This window comes from Pongo pygmaeus, chromosome 2, assembly GCF_028885625.2.
Source record: "Pongo pygmaeus isolate AG05252 chromosome 2, NHGRI_mPonPyg2-v2.0_pri, whole genome shotgun sequence".
Taxonomy (NCBI): domain Eukaryota; kingdom Metazoa; phylum Chordata; class Mammalia; order Primates; family Hominidae; genus Pongo; species Pongo pygmaeus.
In genome coordinates, this window is record NC_085930.1 from 208496014 (window position 1) to 208517351 (window position 21338).

General features: G+C 48.2%; 1 pseudogene; it reads right to left on the minus strand.

The window, feature by feature from the left end:
* Nucleotides 1–17259: 17259 nt before the first annotated feature.
* The window catches only part of LOC129032769 (succinate dehydrogenase [ubiquinone] flavoprotein subunit, mitochondrial-like), a 30090-nt pseudogene continuing 26011 nt past the window's right edge, over nucleotides 17260–21338 (minus strand).

Genomic DNA, 21338 nt, shown 5'->3' on the forward strand with positions numbered 1-21338 from the left:
AGAACTTCAGCTCCTCTCCAGGTCTGCAGCTGCAAGACACTCAAACTAAAACATCACCTCCTCTCCAGGTCTCCAGTTCCGTGACCCTAAATCTAGAACATGAGCTCCTCCCTGAGTCTCCAACTGAAAGACCCTCAACGAGAACAACATCAGCTCCTCACCAAGTCTTCAGCTGCACGACCCTCAATCTAGATCATCAGCTGCATTCCAGATCTGCAGCTGCAAGACCCTCAATCTAGAACATCAGCTCCTCTCCAGGTCTCCAAGTGCAAGATCCTCATACTAGAACATCAGCTCCTCCACGAGTCTTCAGCTGCATGACCCTCAATCTAGAACATCAGCTCCTCTCCGGGTCTGCAGCTGCAAGAACCTAAAACTAGAACATCAGCACCTCTCTGGGTCTGCAGCTGGAAGATCCACTGACTAGAATATCAGTTCCTGTCCTGGTCTCCAGCTTTATGACCCTAAATCAAGATTATCAGCTCCTCCCTGAGTCTCCAGTTGAAAGACCCTCAATGTGAACAACATCAGGTCCTCCCGAATTCCTCAAGTGCATGGCACTCCAACTACAACATCAGCTTCTCCCCGAGTCTTCAGCTGCATGACCCAAAATCTAGAACATCAGATCCTCTCCGGGTCTGCAGCTGGAAGATACACTACCTAGAACATCAGCTCCTGTCCGGGTCTCCAGCTCCATGACCCACAATCAAGATTACTGGTTCTCTCTGAGTGTCCAGCTGAAAGACCCTCAATGCCAACAACATCAGCTCCTCCCTGAGTCGTCAACTGCATGACTCTCAAACTACAATATCAGCTCCTCGCTGAGTCTTCAGTTGCATGACCCTCATTCTAGAACATCAGCTCCTCTCTGGGTCTGCAGCTGCAAGAACATAAAACTAGAACATTAGCTCCTCTCTGGTTCTGAAGCTGGAAGATCCACTAACTAGAACATCAGCTCCTATCTGGGTCTCTAGCTCCATGACCCTCAATCAACATTATCAGATCCTCCCTGAGTCTCCAGCTCACCACCCTCAAACTACAACATCATCTCCTCCCCGAGTCCTCAGCTGCCTGACCCTCAGTCTAGAACATCAGCTACTCTCTGGGTATGCAGCTGCAAGAACCTAACATTAGAATATTAGCTCCTCCCCAAGTCTTCAGCTGCATGACCCTCAATCTACAATATCACCTCCTCTCCGGGTCTGCAGCTGGAAGATCCACTACCTAGAACATCAGCTCCTGTCCAGCTCTCCAGCTCCATGACCCTCAATCAAGATTATCAGCTCCTCCCTCAGTCTCCAGCTGAAAGACGTCAACGCCAACAACATCAGCTCCTCCCCGAGTCCTCAACTGCACGACCCTCAAACTACAACATCACCTCCTACCCAAGTCTTCAGCTGCATGACCCTCAATCTAGAACATCAGCTCCTCTCCAGGTCTGCAGCTGTAAGAACCTAAAACTAGAACATCAGCTCCTCTCTGGGTCTGCAGCTGGAAGATCCACTGACTAGAACATCAGCTCCTCTCTGCGTCTCCAGCTCCATGACCCTGAATCAAGATTATCAGCTCCTCCCTGAGTCTCCAGCTGAAAGACGCTCAACGCGAACATCATCAGCTCCTCCCCGAGTCCTCAGTTACATGACTCTCAACCAACAACATCAGCTCCTCCCCCAGTCTTCAGCTGGATGACCCTCAAATTAGAACATCAGCTCCTTTTCGGGTCTTCAGCTGCATGACCCTCAAACTGGAACGTCAGCTCCTTCCCGAGTCTTCAGCTGCATGCCCCTCAATCTAGAACATCAGCTCCTCTCCAGGTGTGCAGCTGCACGACCCTCAATCTAGAACATCAGCTCCTCTCCAGGTGTGCAGCTGCACGACCCTCAATCTAGAACATCAGCTCCTCTCCAGGTGTGCAGCTGCATGACCCTCAAGCTAGAACATCAGCTCCTCTCCAGGTCTCCAGCTGCACAACCTTCAAACTACAACATCAGCTCCTCTCCAGGTCTGCAGCTAAAAGATCCTTAAACTAGAACATCAGCTCCTCTATGGGTCTGCAACTGCAAGATCCACAAAACAGAACATCAGCTCCTCTCCGGGTCTGCAGTTGCAAGATCCTCAAACTACAACATCAGCTCCTCACCGGGTCTGCAGCTGTAAGACACTCAAACTAGAATATCAGCTCCTCTCCGGGTCTGCAGCTGCACGACACTCAATCCAAAACATTAGCTCCTCCCCGGGTCTTCAGCTGCACGACCCTCAATCTACAACATCAGCTCCTCTGCGGGTCTGCAGCTGCAAGAACATAAAACTAGAACATCAGCTCCTCCCTGGGTCTGCAGCTGGAAGATCCACCAACTAGAACATCAGCTCCTGTCCGGGTTTCCAACTCCATGACCCACAATGAAGATTATCAGCTCCTCCCTGAGTCTCCACCTGAAAGACCCTCTAAGCAAACAACAGCAGCTCCTCCCCGAATCCTCAACTGCACGAACCTCTAACTACAACATCAGCTCCTCCCCAAATCTTCAGCTGCATGACCCTCAATCTGGAACATCAGCTCCTCTCTGGGTCTGCAGCTACAAGAACCTAACAGTAGAACATCAGCTCCTCCCTGGGTCTGCAGCTGGAAGATCCACTGACTACAACATCAGCTCCTCTCCGGCTCTCCAGCTCCATGACCCTCAATCAAGATTATCAGCTTCTCCCTGAGTCTCTCCCTGAAAGAACCTCAATGAGAACCACTTCAGCTCCTCCCCGAGTCCTCAACTGAATGAACCTCTAAGTACAATATCAGCTCCTCCCCGAGTCTTCAGCTACATGACCCTCAATCTAGAATATCAGCTCCTCTCCGCGTCTGCAGCTGCAAGAACCTAACAGCACAACATCAGCTCCTCTCTGGGTCTGCAGCTGGAAGATCCACTGACTAGAACATCAGCTCCTGTCCGGGTCTCCAGCTCCATGACCCTCAATCAAGATTATCAGCTGCTCCCTGAGTCTCCTGCTGAACGACCCTCAACACGAACAACATCAGCTGCTCTCCGAGTCCTTAACGGCACGAACCTCTGACAACAACAACAGCTCCTCCCCGAATCTTTAGCTGCATGACCCTCAATCTAGAACATCAGCTCCTTTCTGGGTTTGCAGCTGCAAGAACCTAACAGTAGAACATCAGCTTCTCCCTGGGTCTGCAGCTGGAAGATCCACTGACTAGAACATCAGCTCCTCTCCGGGTCTCCAGCTCCATGACCCTCAATAAAGATTATCAGATCCTCCCTGAGTCTCCAGCTGAAAGACCCTCAACGCAAACATCAGCTCCTTCCCAAGTCTTCAGCTGCACGACCCTCAATGTAGAACATCAGCTCCCTTCCAGGTTTGCAGCAGCATGACCCTCAAATTAGAACATCAGCTCCTCTCCCGGACCGCAGCTGCAAGACGCTCAAACTAGAACATCAGCTCCCCTCCGGGTCTGCAGCTGCAAGACTCTCAAACTAGAACATCACCTTCTCTCCAAGTCTCCAGTTCCGTGACCCTAAATCTAGAACATCAGCTCCTCCCTCGGTGTCCAACTGAAAGACCCTCAACGCGAACAACATCAGATCCTCCTGAAGTCTTCAGCTGCAAGACCCTCAATCTAGAACATCAGCTCCATTCCAGGTCTGCAGCTGCACGATCCTCAAACAAGAACATCAGCTAATCTCCAGGTATGCAGCTGCAAAACCTTCAAACTAGCACATCAGTTCCTCTCCAGGTCTTCAACTGCTCGACCCTCAAACTAGAACATCAGCTCTTCTCCAGGTCTGCAGTTGCAAGACCCTCAAACTAGAACATCAGCTCCTCTCCAGCTCTCCAGCTGCAGGACCCTCAACCTAGAACATCAGCTCCTCTCCGGGTCTGCAGCTGCAGGGCCCTCAAGGTAGAACATCAGCTCCTCCCCGAGCTAGAACACCTCACCCACCTGGATCTCCAGCTCCACGACTCTCACAGAACAGCCACACTGGCTCCTTCGTTGTCTTCAGCTCCACAACCTAAGACATCAGTGGGAGCACCGGCTCCTTCCTGGACGTCCAGCTCAACGACTCTCATAGACTTAAAAGGCAGCACCTGCTCCTCCCCAAGGCTCCATCTCCACCACCCTCAGATTTGAACAGCAGTAGCACCAGCTCCTCTCCAGGTCTTCAGCCCCACGACCCTCCCTGAACAATCCCTTCTCATGAAATTCAGCAGTCAAGAAATATGCAGCAGAAGTAAATGAATAAATGTTTTGTTTTCAAATCCATATCTCTTTTATGTTCATGAGTTAACTTTTCTACTTTCCATTAGCCTTGCAATCTACTTATGTCCAATATGAAACAGAAACACACCATTTGAAATCACGTTTAAAAACTTAGTAATATTTTTAAATAAAATCATCACACAGCTGTAGTCACGATCTTATTTCTCTCTGCCTTTGCAGAAGTCTTATGAAAATTCCAACTATGAATTTACTTTGTTGAGATTCCCAGAATACACATTCATCCCAACTCTTACTCCCCTCCTTAAAATCTTTTCACATATTCCCATCACCTGAGCATAAATGCCAGCTCCCATCCACAGCCCAAAGTGCCCAGCACGGCCCTGCCCTCTGCCCTGGTCTATGGTCTCCCCTCTTAAATGCCAGCACCATCCACAGCCCACAGTGCCCAGCACAGCCCTGCCCTCTGCTCTGGCCTAAGGTCTCTCCCCTGTGCTGTTCCCTTCCTGCTGGACAGGCCTCTGTCCATTCCACAAAACACACAGACTCAGGCCTGACTCCAGGCCTTTGCCCTGCTGTGCCCTCTGCCTAGGGTGCCCTTCCCAGGCTCTGCATCCTCCTCTCAACCCGCTGAGCTCCTGCCTGCTGGTCGCCCCTCAGGTGGATAAACACACGGTGTCCTCTCGCCCCGCCAGCTTTTGCACAGGCTCTTCTCTGTGACAGACACACACCCTCTCTATCGGGGTTTACTCTCTGAATATCATTCATCCTTGGAGTCTCCACTGAAATATCGCTCCCGGCCCACACCCCTCACTTGGACTTCACCTTGGTTAGGTTGCCAACCCCCGTCTCCTGACTCCGGGAAGCTAGATGCTCTCCTAGCACTCGGAACTCGCCCATCGCCACATTTTGCACACCCGTGGTTACTGTGTTAGCTTGGTGCACAAGTCATCGCGGTTTTTGCCATTACTATTAATGAACTGCAGCACTGGCTCCTCCCCGTTTCTTTTTTTTTTTTTTGCCATTACTTTTAATGACTGCTGCACCTCCCTATTAGAATCATTTACATTTATCCATCCATCATCTGCCCTCCCCTCTAGAAAGGAAGCGTCATGAGAATCGAGGCCAAATCTACTCAAATCTCTCCACCTTCCCAGCACATGGTTTGTCAATAATCATTTACCAACTGACTGATAGAGCAATGCCTTCCCTGTTGCTGGGATGAGGCACATGACACGCCCCTTTGAAAGTCAATTCCATAGACAGTTAGCATTTGCTCTTCACTCCTGCACCTGTGGCGTGGCTGGCCTTAGGCTGATCTAGTCTGGCCTTAGGCTGATCTAGTCTGGCCTTAACTCCAGGCTGAGGATGGGAACCATGCCTGCTCCACACACCTCTCATCATGGAGCCAGAGCCGCCATTCCCTGCGGCATGCGCATCTCATGGGGAAAATCAAGAGCCTTAGAGGGCAGGCCTGGCAGTGCCCACACATTCCAGGATTCTCCTTGTGCCGTATCTGTGAAAATCTCGTTGGCAGAAGCAAGTCACCCAGCCACGAGCATCACCTATGGGATGGATAAGTCCATCCACCCTCCCTCGGGCCCTGGCAAGGTTGTGGCTATGTCATACTCTTACGGCGGGAGTGAAAAATTGAGGCCCAACATTAAATCACCCACGCAAGAAATGTCAGCCTCTGTCCCCACGCTGGAATCATTCTTCACCAGCGGGTTTGCCTGAATTCCCTTTGCAATGGTGTCTGCAGGTTTAGGCCAATGCTGTTCCCCGTGGAGGACAGAGAAGCCTCCATGGGCCTCTGTCTGTTGGGAAGAACAAGATATTAGCTTGATGCAAAACCACCCCAAGCCCCAGGGAGCCCTTGCACCATGAGACAGGAGAGGGGCGGAGAACTGTGGGAAGTCAGGAAAGCTTGCATCCCCAGCCCCTCCCGTGCATCCCCAGCCCCTCCCCTGTGACCCCAGCACCAGCCCTCTCCCCTGCTTGCCCCATCTCTGCTTTCTTTTTTTCATGTTCTTTCTTTTTTTTGAGACAGGGTCTGGCTCTGTCACCCAGGCTGGAGTGCAATGGCACGATCTCGGATTACTGCAACCTTCACCACCTGGGCTGAAGCAATTCTCCCTCCTCAGCCTCCCCAGTGGCTGGGACTATAGGTGCATGCCACCACACCCAGCTAATTTTTTTTTTTTTTTTTTTGTAGAGACAGGATTTGCCATGTTGCCCAGGCTGGTCTCAAATTCCCGAGATCAAGTAATCCTCCCACCTCAGCCTCCCAAAGTGCTGGGATTACAGGCGTGAGCCACCGAGTCCAACCTACTTTATTTTTCTCTACAGTACTTGGAACCTTCTAATGTACTAAGGACACGTGTATTTTCTTTCTTTTCTGTCTTCCCTAGAACAGGAGCTTAACATGGGCAGGTATTTTTGTTGATCTCATTTATCACCCTATCCCCAGTGCCTGGAACAGGGTCTGGCACATGAATGGTGTGTTCTAAATAAATATTTTTAATCGATAAATAAATGAAATATCCCACAAGAGAAAGCTAGTATCTGGAACTCACCCATCAACAGAACCTAAAAGCCAAAGACCTTTAGCCTGTCTCTGCCTCTGAACACACCCAACCCCGGAGGAGCCAGCAGAGGAAAAACAGGAACAAAGGTGGGGAAGGGAGTGGGTGATGCCCACCAAGTAAGGAACCCTGAGGCTTAGGCCTAACCTGAGCTGGAGAAGGGACTAATCTAGGAACTGGGTGTGAGATTAAAGTTTAGATTTGTCTGGCCTGGATTTTGTAACACCTAAACAAGAGTTATTCTATTTTTTTTTTTTTTTTTGAGATGGAGTCTCACTGTCCCCCAGGCTGGAGTGCAGTGGTGCTATCTCAGCTCACTGCAACCTCTGCCTCCCGGGTTCAAGTGATTCTCATGCGTCAGCCTCCCGAGTAGCTGGGATTACAGGCGCACACCACCATTCCCGGTTAATTTTGTATTTTTAGTAGAGATAGGGTTTCACCATGTTGGCCTCATGGCTCACACCTGTAATCCCAGCACTTTGGGAGGCCGAGCTGGGCGGATCACGAGGTCAGGACTTTGAGACCATCCTGGCAAACACGGTGAAACCCCGTCTCTACTAAAAATACAAAAAATTAGCTGGGCATGTGGCAGGTGCCTATAGTCCCGGCTACTCAGGAGGCTGAGGCAGGAGAATCGCTTGAACTCCAGATGCAGAGGTTACAGTGAGCCAAGATCAATGCCACTGCACTCCAGCCTGGGTGACAGAGTGAGCCTCCATCTCAAAAACAAACAAACAAACAAAAAACCTTCAAACGAATGTAACAATTATTATTTTTTTAAAGTACAGCTTTAAAAATGCCCCTTACAAATACATCAGTGTTATATTAAGGCAAACCTGCTTCAGAAGCGCAAAGTTAATTTCTTATAATTCCAAGAAATATGTGAATGTTAAAAAAAATCCAAATACCCAAAAAAGGATCAAACTCAAGATACTTTGTAACATTTTATTGCAAAAAGAAGGGCAGAGAACAGTCTTCTTCTTCATACCTGTTCACTGCAGTAATTTTTGCAACTCTCCTTTGCAAAGAAATCTAATGAATGAATCAGCGTACAGGCCACAAATACTATCTCAGTGCGGATTCACCTAGAATACAAGCACTCAGAAGCACAAATTTAACTGAAGTGACAAACCAGGCCATTTTGTAGCTTCAGTATTTCTATCAGTAATATATTAATTTCTTGAAATAGCCTAATAATTTAGTTCTACTATCAAAACAGAAGCCAATCTGGGAGAACATTATAGAAGTCAAACTAATTTGAATCATATTAGTATAGGAATTCATATTAGTATAGGCTAATAATTCATATTAGCAGAGGCGGGAGGATCGCTTGAGCCTAGGAGTTTGAGACCAGGCTGGGCAAGACAGTGAGACTCGATCTCTAATTTTATTTTTTTAAATAAAGAAATTTAGAGAGGAGAAGGAAGCAGATTGATATGTGTCTATCCAAGGACAAATTTTGTGTGCCTGTACAGACAACACAACTATGAACCTTCCTTCACACAGCTCACAATCTACCAGTGAGAGGAAAGTATGAAAACATGAACCCCCATGGTGAGGAAAAAGTGCACATCAGAGAAAAGAAAATTGCTGCGATGATCCAATGGCAGGAGCAGCGCACATCCACTTTCTTTGTTTTTGAGATATGGTTTCCCTCTGTCTCCCAGGCTGGAGTGCAGTGGCTTGATCTCAGCTCAATGCAGCCTCAACCTCCCAGGCTCAAGTGATCTTCCCATCTCAGCCTCCGAAGTAGCTGGGACTACAGGCAGGCATCACCACACTTGTTTAGTTTTTGTAGAAACAGGATCTCACAATGTTGCCAAGGCTGGCATCCTGAAGGGTGGGTGCAGCTTCATCCTTCAGAGATGAAAGGCAGAAGAAGCTCAGAGCCCAAAGCAAAGGGGTGGAGGACAATGGCATCTTCAGAACAGAGTGGCTTGGCTGAGACATCCACTAGGATGCCACCAGGCAGAGGTGTGGTGCAAAAACACAGGGCCACAGGGTGAATGCTCACATGTGAGGAGCAAACCACCACAGAACACGACAGAAACACGGTGTACTAAATCAGGCTTCAAATCACAGCCCTGCAACTTCAGACCTACCACAGGTAACCCAGAAAGGGAGCACGGACAGCACCTCCCACTGCCTGAGGCTATGAGATAGACCAGAAACCTGTGCTTACTAACAACCTGCCTTATCCCAGAAGGAATTCAGGAAACACAAAGACACTCACAGTACAGCAAAATAAAGTAAATGTGAATCATGATGGCTGAGGAGAAAGTGAAGAGTCTAAGACTATGTCATAAAGTTTACCTCTACTCTAAATTCTCATTACTGGTGATCCACCAATCTGACTTTAAGTTTTCTAGCAGCTAAATTGAAGAGGAAAATGTAATCAGGTAAAGGTTTATAAGATGCAAACAGAACAGCCACCACAGTTGCTGAGAACACACGCAGCTCCAGCTCCAGGAGAAACAGGGTGGCCATCTCCTGGGGCTGCCCCACAGCAGGTGTGTGAGCCCCAAAGCCAGCATCTCTCAGGGTGAACGGTGACTACAGTCTTCATGGGACCATATGCCTCCACCACAAGCTGAGGAAATCTCCCAGGGCAATTTAAGGAACAGGGTCTCACAATGTTGCCCAGGCTGGTCTGAAACTCCTGGGCTCAAGCGATACCCCTGCCTCAGCCTCCCAAAGTGTTGGGAGGTCAGATGTGAGCCACTTCATCTGGCCCCACATGCACTATATAGAGGAGGGGCCACATGCATCCTGAAGGGTGGGTGGGGCTTCATCCTGCAGAGATGAAAGGCAGAGGAGGCTCAGAGCCCAAGGTGAAGGGGGGTGCCTAACAAAATGACTCCATTGGGACCACGGTCAGAGGGTCCCGATACACAGCTTGGGTTAAGCCAGACACTGATTTCAAAATATCTCAGGAATGGTAGACTCGGCACCTGTCAGGCAGTTCTCTCTCTCAAGCAGGCTCCTGGTAGATATTTAGTAGCAGCTGAAATCAAGATTATGTTCTGACTGACACTTGCTGATGGTTAAAGAGCTATATATGCTTTGAGGACCAGATGAACTGGGGCAGGACTAACGCCCTCTGGTGAAAATACGGGAACCCAAACACACAAGTCAGAGCGGGAGGTGTCTCCCCCACCCCCAAACAATAACGCTGACCTTGGATTTGGGTTAAGTGCCTAGCCCAGCGTGTGAGCGTTCAGTAAGTGGAAACCCTCATCACCGTCATCAGGTAATGGAAAACCATCAAAGCTTTGAGCTGGCTTGTTAGCCAACAACAGTAGTAGTGTATCAGCTACTACTAATACTCACAGCTGACAATTACTGAGCACTTGCTCTGTGCCAGGAATCACGGGAAGCACCTCGCATGCATTTCCTCAATACTCCCTCCCAGTAACGGCGAGGACACAAAACTGGTAGAGCCAGGACTGGAATCCAGGTGGGCCCCAAAGCACTCCAGTGGAGCCTGCCAAGGTGGGCAGGCTATCATGCTAATGAGGTCCAGTGTTTGACCACCACTCCTAGTCCAGCAAGTTTAACAGAAAACCTAAAACTAAACCTAAAATCTAAAAATTTCAGCAAATGCATAAAAAGCAGGCTGTTAAAATGGATCATAAATCTTGCATCACTCGCTGGAAACCCACTCAAAATAAACGTCTCTGAGACATGGCCTCTGAGGAGGGCACTCTGTGTGGTTCGTATCACCCTGGTGACAAACCACTTGCACCTGGGTGGACATCTGACCATATTTAACAGATGATGCACGGAGCCATTTGCATCCACTGTGGTCAACATTTAGGAAGTTTTAAGCTAAGATTTGCCAAATTGTAGCCTACTGGATTCCAGGTTCTCTTGACATCTCTTTCTAGTAGCTGTGTCTTGCACTTCCCAAGCATAAGTGAACTGAGATGCAAAAAAAAAAAAAAGGAGGATTCAAGAATAATGAAAAGAGAAAAATGAAGAAAGCACAATCACTAGTGTAGAGATAACAGAATTTCTGAATTCCCTGAAAACAATCTATATAAATGCATGGGAAATAATACACCGGCATCTGTGGCCCACACGTCACATATTAGGAACTGATGTCATAATATAAGGTAAAGATGTTACTCTGAAAACACAAATCCTCACAAATCATTAGGCAGTAAGGCTGAATCCAGCACCCCCCACCCACAGCGCAGTGAGGCAGTGTCTAGCAGCCGTAGTGCTCCCCGCGCCACAGTTCAGTCTCTGACAACATCAGATACTTCCCACTAATAACGAGGAGGCTTTCAACATTTTCACAACATCTCAAAACTGACCCCTTTTCTAGCTTAAATGGCATGGATCTGGAAAGGCAAACTATACACAGCATCAGAAAAGATGACTGCCCCTGAGGGATTACAGAAAAAGCAGCAGTCAGGTGTTCAATGAAGTAAAATGTATCCAATGACAGCTCAGGGGAGGGGGATCAGTTGAGCTGAAACTGGCAAGAACGTAACTCCAGGGAGCTCACAACATGCAAGGACCCGGATTTCCCGCCGCCTGAACGCCAAGTATTTGCACACTGGTAAGAACACCTCCCCATAACTCCCCTGCCAGCGCCTCCAAAACCCCCAATCCTTTCCCCAGGAACCCAGTCCCAGTTTCTGCAGTTCCTGTAACAGCCACGTTCCCACACAAGTGCTGCCTGAGCTCCCCAACCCCTCCAACAATCACCCCCCAGTGCCCTCGAAGGTCCATTCAGAGAAGTCACCAAGATGCAGTCACCGAGGAAATTCAAGGACCTCCAACTTACCAAAAGGCTTTTGGCTGTACAGAGCTAACCTTCCTATTCCCCTCCTAAACCTACAACCTAGTTTTCATTTCTCAAGAAGCCTTTCCCTGTGCTCACGCACGCAGTTGTTAGCTGGCTCGGTGAGGCACTCCAAGCAGTAACAGCGGTAGCCACAAAATAAACCAGAAGCATCTCCACCATGAACCAGTAATAGTAATTTGTCCTAATGATTCCTTTGTCCTTGGAAAATCAACTTCAGAAAGAAAGTTATCCACTGTGAGCAGGGCAGACTAGTGGCTTCTTGGTCCCGAGGCCCAGGTCCCACTGGCCCACTCACCGTGGAGACAGCTTGCTGAAGCTCGGTGTCTGATATCACTCCACTCCTGTCTTTATCAACCCTACAACATCAAGAAGACCAAATAAGCTGGCGATCAAAACTTCAGGAAAAGCAAAACGAACGTCTCCTGTCAACCCTGCACTGACTCTGGAAGGCTCCCTCCTGGAACCTCCGCCTCTCCCATCCCACTGAGGAGTACAGGGGAATCAAGGAAGTGCCCCAGGAGCCGACGTCCAAGTGTGGTCTTCCCCTAAGAGGACAATCATCTTTCTCTCTTTTCCCACCTCAATCCTTCCCTTCCTTCCCTCCTGGACTGTCTGAATTCACATTTGCACCAGTTTCCCTTTCTCAGAAACAAGAAAAGATTCCCTCAGATAACTAAGCCATTCCCTGGCCATGAGTCACTACAGTTTCGGCCATTCATTCAGTGGAAAAGCGACCAGGGACAGAAGGCACCGCCATAAAGGTCACCTGGCCCGACCAGATGCCAGGTCACTGCTTCTTCCTTGGCTGCTGACATTTTAACAGCGGTCCAGGCAGTCTGTTTCTGCTTTCCCCAAACAAGCACCCTGGAGAACCTCCCCCTGACGGCTCCTGAGGCGAGAAAAAGGGCCTAGCCCACTGCAACCTCGTCTCCCGGGTTCAAGCGACCCTCCTGCCTGAGCCTCCTGAGTAACTGGGATTACAGGCACCCACCATCATGCCTGGCTAATTTTTATGATCTTTAGAGACGGCGTTTCACTATGTTGGCCAGGCTGGGACAATTCTTAAACTGTCATTCTTTACTCACTTATTTCCAGGAATTCTTATGTAAAGAACTTTCCCTAATCAACAAGGTTTCCCTGAATTGCCATTTGTAGAGAGAAGGCAGGATAATCGCTGATCTTCCTTCAAGTGTCCATTCCCAGTGTTAGGAGTTAGTGCCCTGGGTACCTCCAAGAGTGACCAATTACACGTGTTTGTTTGGTTGGTTTTGGCTTTGAAACCATCACTATGAATTCATGGTTTTCATGTATTAGAGACCACTTTCTAGGTGCTTGATGTGTCTACTGCTACTGGGGCAGAGCTAGGAAATGTGTCTACTGTAAAAGAATAACAAATGAGTTCACACTTATATTTCTATTTCAAATTTAGTATATGGTTTTACAACTTTTTCTCAGAAAAATCTTGTTTTATTTTTTGAGATAGAGTTTTGTTCCTGTTTTCCAGGCTGGAGTGCCATGGCACAATCTCGGCTCACTGCAATCTCCGCCTCCTGATTCAAGCGATTCTCCTGCCTCAGCCTCCTGAATAGCTGGGATTACAGGCACCTGCCACCATGCCCAGCTAATTTTTCAATTTTAGAAGAGATGGGGTTTCACCATGTTGGCCAGGCTGGTCTCAAACTCTTGACCTCATGTGATCTGCCTACCTCGGCCTCCCAAAGTGCTGGGATTACAGGTGTGAGCCACCGCATGTGGCCAGAAAAATCATTTTAGCATTAATACAGTTATTAGCTTTAACTCCCACCTCACATAATTTCAAAGGATTAATACCAATAAGACAAGTAACAAGGAGATGATGGATTAAAATTTAGGATTTAGTGGCTCTATTTGTCTTTAGACTATGGATCACTAAATCTGCACACTTGAAGTGCTGTGTTCTAGCGATGCTCTGATGACACATGAAGTAATAGGCTGCGTGAGCGTCACCAGCCTGATGTGCAGTTGGGCTGCAGAAACCCGTGATGCTGCCTAGCCCAGCCAGCCCCACGTCACTCCTCAGACTCAAACTCCATTCTGACACCACCAGCACCTGGCGCGCTGCCTAGGGGCTTCCCTGGTGGCAGGAGCAGATCCTGGAGCAGGCTGGGGGTTCCCAGAATTGACCATCTTGAACCTGTGGAGCATGGGCTGTTGAAGGAACACACCAGCTCCCACAGTGAGCACAGGCCCAGCTGCCCACGTGGGACCCGGTTCCTGGATGCCCCATGCCTCCGCCTCTTTCCTGTCTCACCTCCCGCTTCCCTTCAGCTGCTGCTCAGGGCCACCTTGCAAATTTTGGTCTCAGGGTTGGCACCTGTAGAATGCAATCCAAAGAATTCAGATTCATTTATTTCAGATACTATTCTTTCAATTTTAGGGACTATCTTAAAAACTTAGTTTGGTAATATGTAAAACACTTACAATTTCAAAGTCCAGATATTACTTCAGAGTCTGTTTTGGTCTCACTTCCACCACTGACCCCTGTCCTCCACAGCAACCACTTTAGATTTTTATCCTTATACTGTTTTAAGAAAAAGCAAATATATATTTGCATTATATGATATGTACTCTGCCCCTTATCCATAGGCCTTCCTCATTCCTCCTTCTGGTACTGAGTTCCCCACTGCACGAATTAATGTTCCTAATCCCCTACTGATGGACATTTTGATGTTTCCAGTTTTACAAAGGCCACAGTGAAGAACTTTGTTGCAAACACATTCGGGCTGTGAAAAGAACTCTGTGTGTAAAGTCCTTTCACTTCTTTGCCAGAGTTTTTTTTAAGGCAGATTCTAGAATTGCTGAGTCAAAGGGCAAATGCCAGGTAGTTTTGTTAGACGCTGCCAAATCCTCTTCCATGAGGCTGCAACGTTCTGCATTCCACAGTGACGTATGAGATTCCTTGTAACCCACAGCTTCATAAACAAAGCATGACAGCAAACCCGCATGTTTACCCATCACACAGTTGAGAAATTTTATCCTAGTTTCATCTTTTTTTTTGGTTAGCATTTTTATTACCAGCTTTTTTGTGGTGTAATGCGCAGAAGGTAATGAACACATTCTACCTGCAAGCTTCTTCCCATGCCTTTGGAATCTGCTCCTGCCGGTCTGCAGGGAACCACGGATCTGCTTTCCGTCACGTAGAAGGCATTCTCAACACCTTCTGTACACAGCATCTACTTTATTTGGCTTCTCTTATGCAGTGTGGTGACTTTCAGATTTATTCAAGCTGCTGCGTGTGCCAATAGTCCACTCCTTCCTAGTGCTGAGGCCCCCATCACATGAGCACAACTGTTCCCTGTGTGTGATGTGTTGTTCTCTCTCTGTGCACTGCCAAAAAAGACATCATTAAAAAAAAATCTAAATATAATGTAAACCCTGCCTTAAGAAAAGTTTTTCTGGCAGTGGCCCACACCTATAATCCCAATACTCTGGGAGGCTGAGGCAGGAGGACTCCTTGAGCCCAGGAGTTTGAGACCAGCCTGGGCAAGATGGTGAAACCCTGTCTCTAAACATTAGCCAGGCATGGCGGCTCACACCTGTAGTCTCAGCTCCTAGGGAGGCTGAGGTGGGAGGATTGCTGGAGCCCGGGAGGTGGAGGTTGAAGTGAGCCGAGATCACACCACCGCACTCCAGCCTGGGCAGCATGGCAAGACTCTGTCTCTACCAAGAAACAAAAAAAATAATAGAAGGAAAACCAGGTTTTTCTTACCAAAAATACACTTTAAGGAACAAATTTATCATATTAAGTTGGTGCAAAAGTAATTCTGGCTTTTACCATTGAAAGCAATACAAAAACCGCAATTACTTTTGCTCCAACCTAATATTATTTTCTAATGACAAACTTGGAAATTACTGTCATTGCTCTCTAAAAACAACAGCCTAAAAATAAAGCAGCAGCCCATTTACCTCTATGCCAGTTCTTTTAGCATTTGGTTATTTAAACTGGCGATCCCTAACATTTTTGGCACGAGGGACTGGTTTCATGGAAGACACTTTTTCCACTGACAAGTGTGGGGATGGTTTGGAGATGAAACGGTTCCACCTCAGATCATCAGCATTAGATTCTTCTAAGTGGGGCATAACCTAGATCCTTCGCATGCACAGTTCACAATAGGGTTCCACTCCTGAGAATCTAATGCCACCACTGATCTGACAGGAGGTGGAGCTCACACAGTAATGCTCTGACAGGAGGCGGAGCTCACACAGTAATGCTCTGACAGGAGGCGGAGCTCAGACAGTAAGGATGTGATGGGGGCGGGGCTCACAGTAATGTTCTGACACGAGGTGGAGTTCACACAGTAATGCTCTGGCAGGGGGCGGAGCTCACACAGTAATGCTGACAGGAGGCAGAGCTCAGACAGTAATGATGTGATGGGGGCGGGGCTCACACAGTAATGCTCTGGCAGGGGGTGGAGCTCACACAGTAATGCTCTGGCAGGGGGTGGAGCTCACACAGTAATGCTCTGGCAGGGGGTGGAGCTCACACAGTAATGCTCTGGCAGGGGGTGGAGCTCACACAGTAATGCTCTGGCAGGGGGTGGAGCTCACACAGTAATGCTCTGGCAGGGGGTGGAGCTCACACAGTAATACTCTGTCAGGGGGCGGAGCTCACACAGTAATGCTCTGGCAGGGGGTGGAGCTCACACAGTAATGCTCTGGCAGGGGGTGGAGCTCACACGGTAATGCTCTGGCAGGGGGCGGAGCTCACACAGTAATGCTGACAGGAGGCAGAGCTCAGACAGTAATGATGTGATGGGGGCGGAGCTCACACAGTAATACTCTGTCAGGGGGCGGAGCTCACACAGTAATGCTCTGGCAGGGGGTGGAGCTCACACAGTAATGCTCTGGCAGGGGGTGGAGCTCACACAGTAATGCTCTGGCAGGGGGTGGAGCTCACACAGTAATGCTCTGGCAGGGGGTGGAGCTCACACAGTAATACTCTGTCAGGGGGCGGAGCTCACACAGTAATGCTCTGGCAGGGGGTGGAGCTCACACAGTAATGCTCTGGCAGGGGGTGGAGCTCACACAGTAATACTCTGTCAGGGGGCGGAGCTCACACAGTAATGATCTGGCAGGGGGTGGAGCTCACACAGTAATACTGGCAGGGGGTGGAGCTCACACAGTAATGCTCACTGGCCGGCTGCTCACCTCCTACTGTGTGGCCTGGTTCCTAACAGGCCATGGACTGGTAACAATCTGCGGCCTGGGGATTGGGGACCCCGATTTAAATAATTGAGGACACACTCACCTAGTAAACCATCTGCCAACAAAAAAGGAGGAAAAGCACCAACATTAATTTGAACTTACAAATAAACTACAATAAGGCCAGACATGGTGGTTCACACCTATAATTCTAGCAATTCGGGAAGCCAAGGAGGGACGATCACTTGAGCCCAGCAGTTTGAGACCAGCCTAGGCAACACAGTGAGACCCTGTCCCTACAATTACAAAATAAATGAGCTGGGCATGGTGGTACACACCTGTAGCCCTAACTACTCAGAAGGCTGAGTCGGGAAGATCACCTGAGCTGCCCAGGAGTTTTGACACTGCAGTGAGCTGAGACTGCACCACTGAACCAATCCTGTCTCAAAAAAAAAAACCAAAAAAAAACCTACAACAAAATATCTGGATTTTGATGTCACAGAATACAAAGATAATTACATTTGATTTTTAGGTCAACAAATATGACTAAAGTCACAACAGTAAAATATTTTAAATGGATTTGGAAATAAAGTTTGTTCATTTCTATTTAAGAGCTGTGCCCAGTTTTATCATGTCACAAGAATGAAGCAAGGGACAAAGCTAAGTGCCACGCTCCCTGGCCACTGGGTTCCTGGCAAGCTCCTGGCCACTGGGTGCCAATCTCCCTTCAATGTACTCCTTCTTCCCCGGAGTGCAGAAGCGTATGAAGACAGTTATGACTTGGACACATGCAGGAGCTTTTATACATAATTACAAAAGCTGATTCTGTCATCACTGCATCTTGTCTCATCAGTAGGAGCAAATGGCTGAGGGGATGGCGGCACAGTCAGCCTCCTTCAAAGTTTTGTTGATTATGGGTCTATATTCCAGGGTGACCTTGAAAAGAATAGTCAGTGGTAAGTTAAGCACAAAAATGTACAAAAAGCCATCTCTTGTGTTCCTTTCGAAAAATTTTAACTATAAAAGTAGATTTACAGCATGTGAACTTTAAGGTATTTGCTGCAGTATTTTCCAATAACAAATTCAAAAATGATCTACATGCACAAGAGCAGACAGTAAATGATGGCAGATCTGTAGAGTGGAACAGAGCAATGAAAATGACACCGTACCGGACTCTCAGTGCTTTGCAAAAATGCTCCCATCATGAAAAGTGGGAGAACCCTTGTCTATAGGAAGACACTTGATGTTTAAACCATCTACTTCCAGTTTCTCTACCTCAAAGTAAATACTTATATAGGTTGAACATTCCTAATCCAAACATCTGAAATTCTCCCAAATCTAAAACTTTCTGAACACCAACATGACATTCAAAAGAAATGTGCTATGGAGTCAGATCTTCCGATTAGGGATGCTCAGACAGTAAGTATAATGCAAATATTCCAAAGTCTGAACAAGCCTGAACTCCAAAACACTTCTGGTCCCAACGGTTTCAGAGAAGGAATACTCAAGCCGTGTATTAAATATGCACACACAGGAAAAGGTAGGCACATATACAAAGAAATTTAAACCATAATGGGTCATCTCTGGTTAGTGAGCTCTTATTTCAATCTCTTTGTACTTTCTAAAATGAGTATGTATTTCCTGAAAAATCACTGAAACGGCTGGGCGTGTTGGTTCATGCCTGTTGGGGAGGCCAAGACACGTGGATCACTTCAGCTCAGGAGTTCAAGACTAGCCTGGGCAACGTGGCAAGACCCCATCTCTACAAAACATACAAAAATTAGCCAGGCATGGTGGCATGTGCCCGGGAGGCTGAGGTGGGAGGATCACCTGAGCCGGGGGGAGGTTGAGGCTGCAGTGAGATGAGATCGAGCCACCACATTTCAGCCTGGGCAACAGAGATGAGACTCTTATATCACAAAAACAAAAACAAAACAAAAAATCCAAACCCGGAAACATGAAAAACAGACTTGTGCTGAGCGAGTGAAGTGTGACTTCTTTATACTATCAGGCAATGGCCTTCATGATAAATCCTGAAAATGACCTACTGCCTGAATCACAGACACACTAGATGATAGTGAGGGTCCAAAGGTAACTTCCACAGACACAGCTAAATGATTATACGACTATCTCTTTCAAGTTACGAAAAGCTTAAGGGTAAAAGCTTTCTATCTTCATTATTTCTGAATCTCAATGCCCAGCGGAAATGCCACATGGGTGAACTGTGCCTGTGTGGAACAAGGCTGCAACTCCCCTACCAAACCCTCAGCTGGCTGTTTCCAGGATGCTGCTTACCCCAACCCCTCCTCAATTTCTTTTTTTAGAGATGGAGTCTCGCTCAGTCGCCCAGGCTGGAGTGTGGTGGCGCAATCTCGGCTCACTGCAAGCTCCGCCTCCTGGGTTCACGCCATTCTCCTGCTTCACCCTCCAGAGTAGCGGGGACTACAGGCGCCCACCACTACACCTGGCTGATTTTTTTGTATTTTTAGTAGAGACGGGGTTCCCCTCCTCCATTTCTGCCCTTCTCTGCTTGCTCAGTGCCCAAGGGATGCTAAGGGCTGCACCACATCCCCTCAGCTCCCCTGCAGATGCTTCCAGTTGGCCCAGCCCATGGGAGGAGAGGGGAGGGGTCTCTTCTGGGCTCCCTTGGCTTGGGACTGGTTTCTGGTAGTGGCTGTGTCCCCACCCCACAGATGCTGACTTTCTCGCCAGGTCCACAATCATCATCTCTTCCCCTGCCACCAGGCCTTGGACACCTGCTCCTGCCCAGTGACTTCCATCTGGCCCACACCATGGAGCAACCCTTCCTTAAGGCTCCTCTGAACCACCTGCAGGCACTGGATTCTGTTTCCAGCCCGAAGCCTGACTGCTGTCAGAGTGCCTTTTTCAGTGGTGCCTCAAATCTGTCAGGAGTTGATTTAAATCTGGCCTGCTCCTCCCCATTCACCATCAGCAAGGCCAGCCCACAGACCTGGGCAGGGCCGTGTGGGTGCTGGGCTGTGGTGAGAACGAGCTCCACACTGACCTTCCCAGTGCTGAGGTCCACATACGACAGGGTGTGCTTCCTCCAGTGCTCCTCAAAGGGCTTCTTCTGTTGCCCCTGGATGGGCTTGGAGTGATCATACTCATTAATCCACACCTGAGGCCAGAAACACAATCACATTTCTTATTGCTCTAACAGAGCAATACAGAAAAAAACACAGCAAACATTAAAATGATCTAAGAGACAGATGCCCTAGAACTCATTCCATTTCCACTTCAGCCCAGGAGGTTGGCACCATCAACACGTTCAGAACCAACAGAGGCCACATGGCTGGCCAGGGGTGTGCAGCCAGCAGTGAGTCCAGAGTAATCCACATCCGCATGTTCCCTTAGACATCCTTTATGTACCTAGGAGTTCATCAAATACTTCGTCTTTTTGCTCCATGCACTAGGAGACTACCTCAATCCTTTCTTTCAGCCTGTTTTTATTTAAAAATTTTGTTTTTCTTTTGAGACAGGGTCTCGCTATGTCACCTTGGCTGGAGTGCAATGGTATGATCACAGCTCACCAGAGCCTTGACTTCCCGGGCTGAATCATCCTGCCTCAGCCTCCTGGGCAGCTGGTACTTCAGGCGTGTACCACCACGCCTGGCTAATTTTTTAATTTTCGTAGAGACAGGTTTCGCCATGTTGCCCAGGCTGGTCTAGAATTCTGGGGCTCAAGTGACCTGCCTGCCTCAGCCTCCCAAATGCTGGGATTACAGGTGGGAGCCACTGCACCTGGCTTCTATTCTAATTAAAACTCATCACCAACTAAATTTATGCTCCTGGTCAGGGACAGTGGCTCATGCCTGTAATCCTAGCACTTTGGGAGGCCAATGTGGGTGGTTCACTTGAGATCAGGAGTTCGAGACCAGCCCGGCCAACATGGTGAAACCCTGTCTCTACTGAAAATACAAAATTAGCCAGGCATGATGGCATGCGTCTGTAATCCCAGCTACTTGGGAGGCTGAGGCAGGAGAATCACTTGAACCCGGGAGGCAGAGGTTGCAGTGAGCTGAGATGGCACTGCTGCACTCCAGCCTGGGGGACAGTGAGACTCCATCTCAAAAAAATAAAAATAAAAATAACAAATTTATTATTATTCTGTATTCTGGCAAACACGGATTCATATACTTTGCAGGAAAGACTCTTAATATGTATAATGAGATGAGCAAGTTCTGAGCAGTGATCACAGCCATCAGCATATTCTAGTGGAGGGTAAATCAGTAAAATTTCATGGTGAATAAAAATGATTTTCCCATTCACCGTGTTCAGCTGACTGGAAAGGCTGACATTAGCCACCCACACACCGTCCTGAACCAGCCTGTGTGCCTGCCTTGTGGAGCCTTTCTCCTTTTGCCGATGTGGTTTGTCCTGAACTTGCATTTGCACCGTAAGCTTCCCTTTCCGTGGTTTTTTGCTATCATATGTGAAAAACTCTTACCAGGCAGAATCCAACACGTGTGCTCTGCACAAAAATCAGTTCACCTGAAGAACAAGT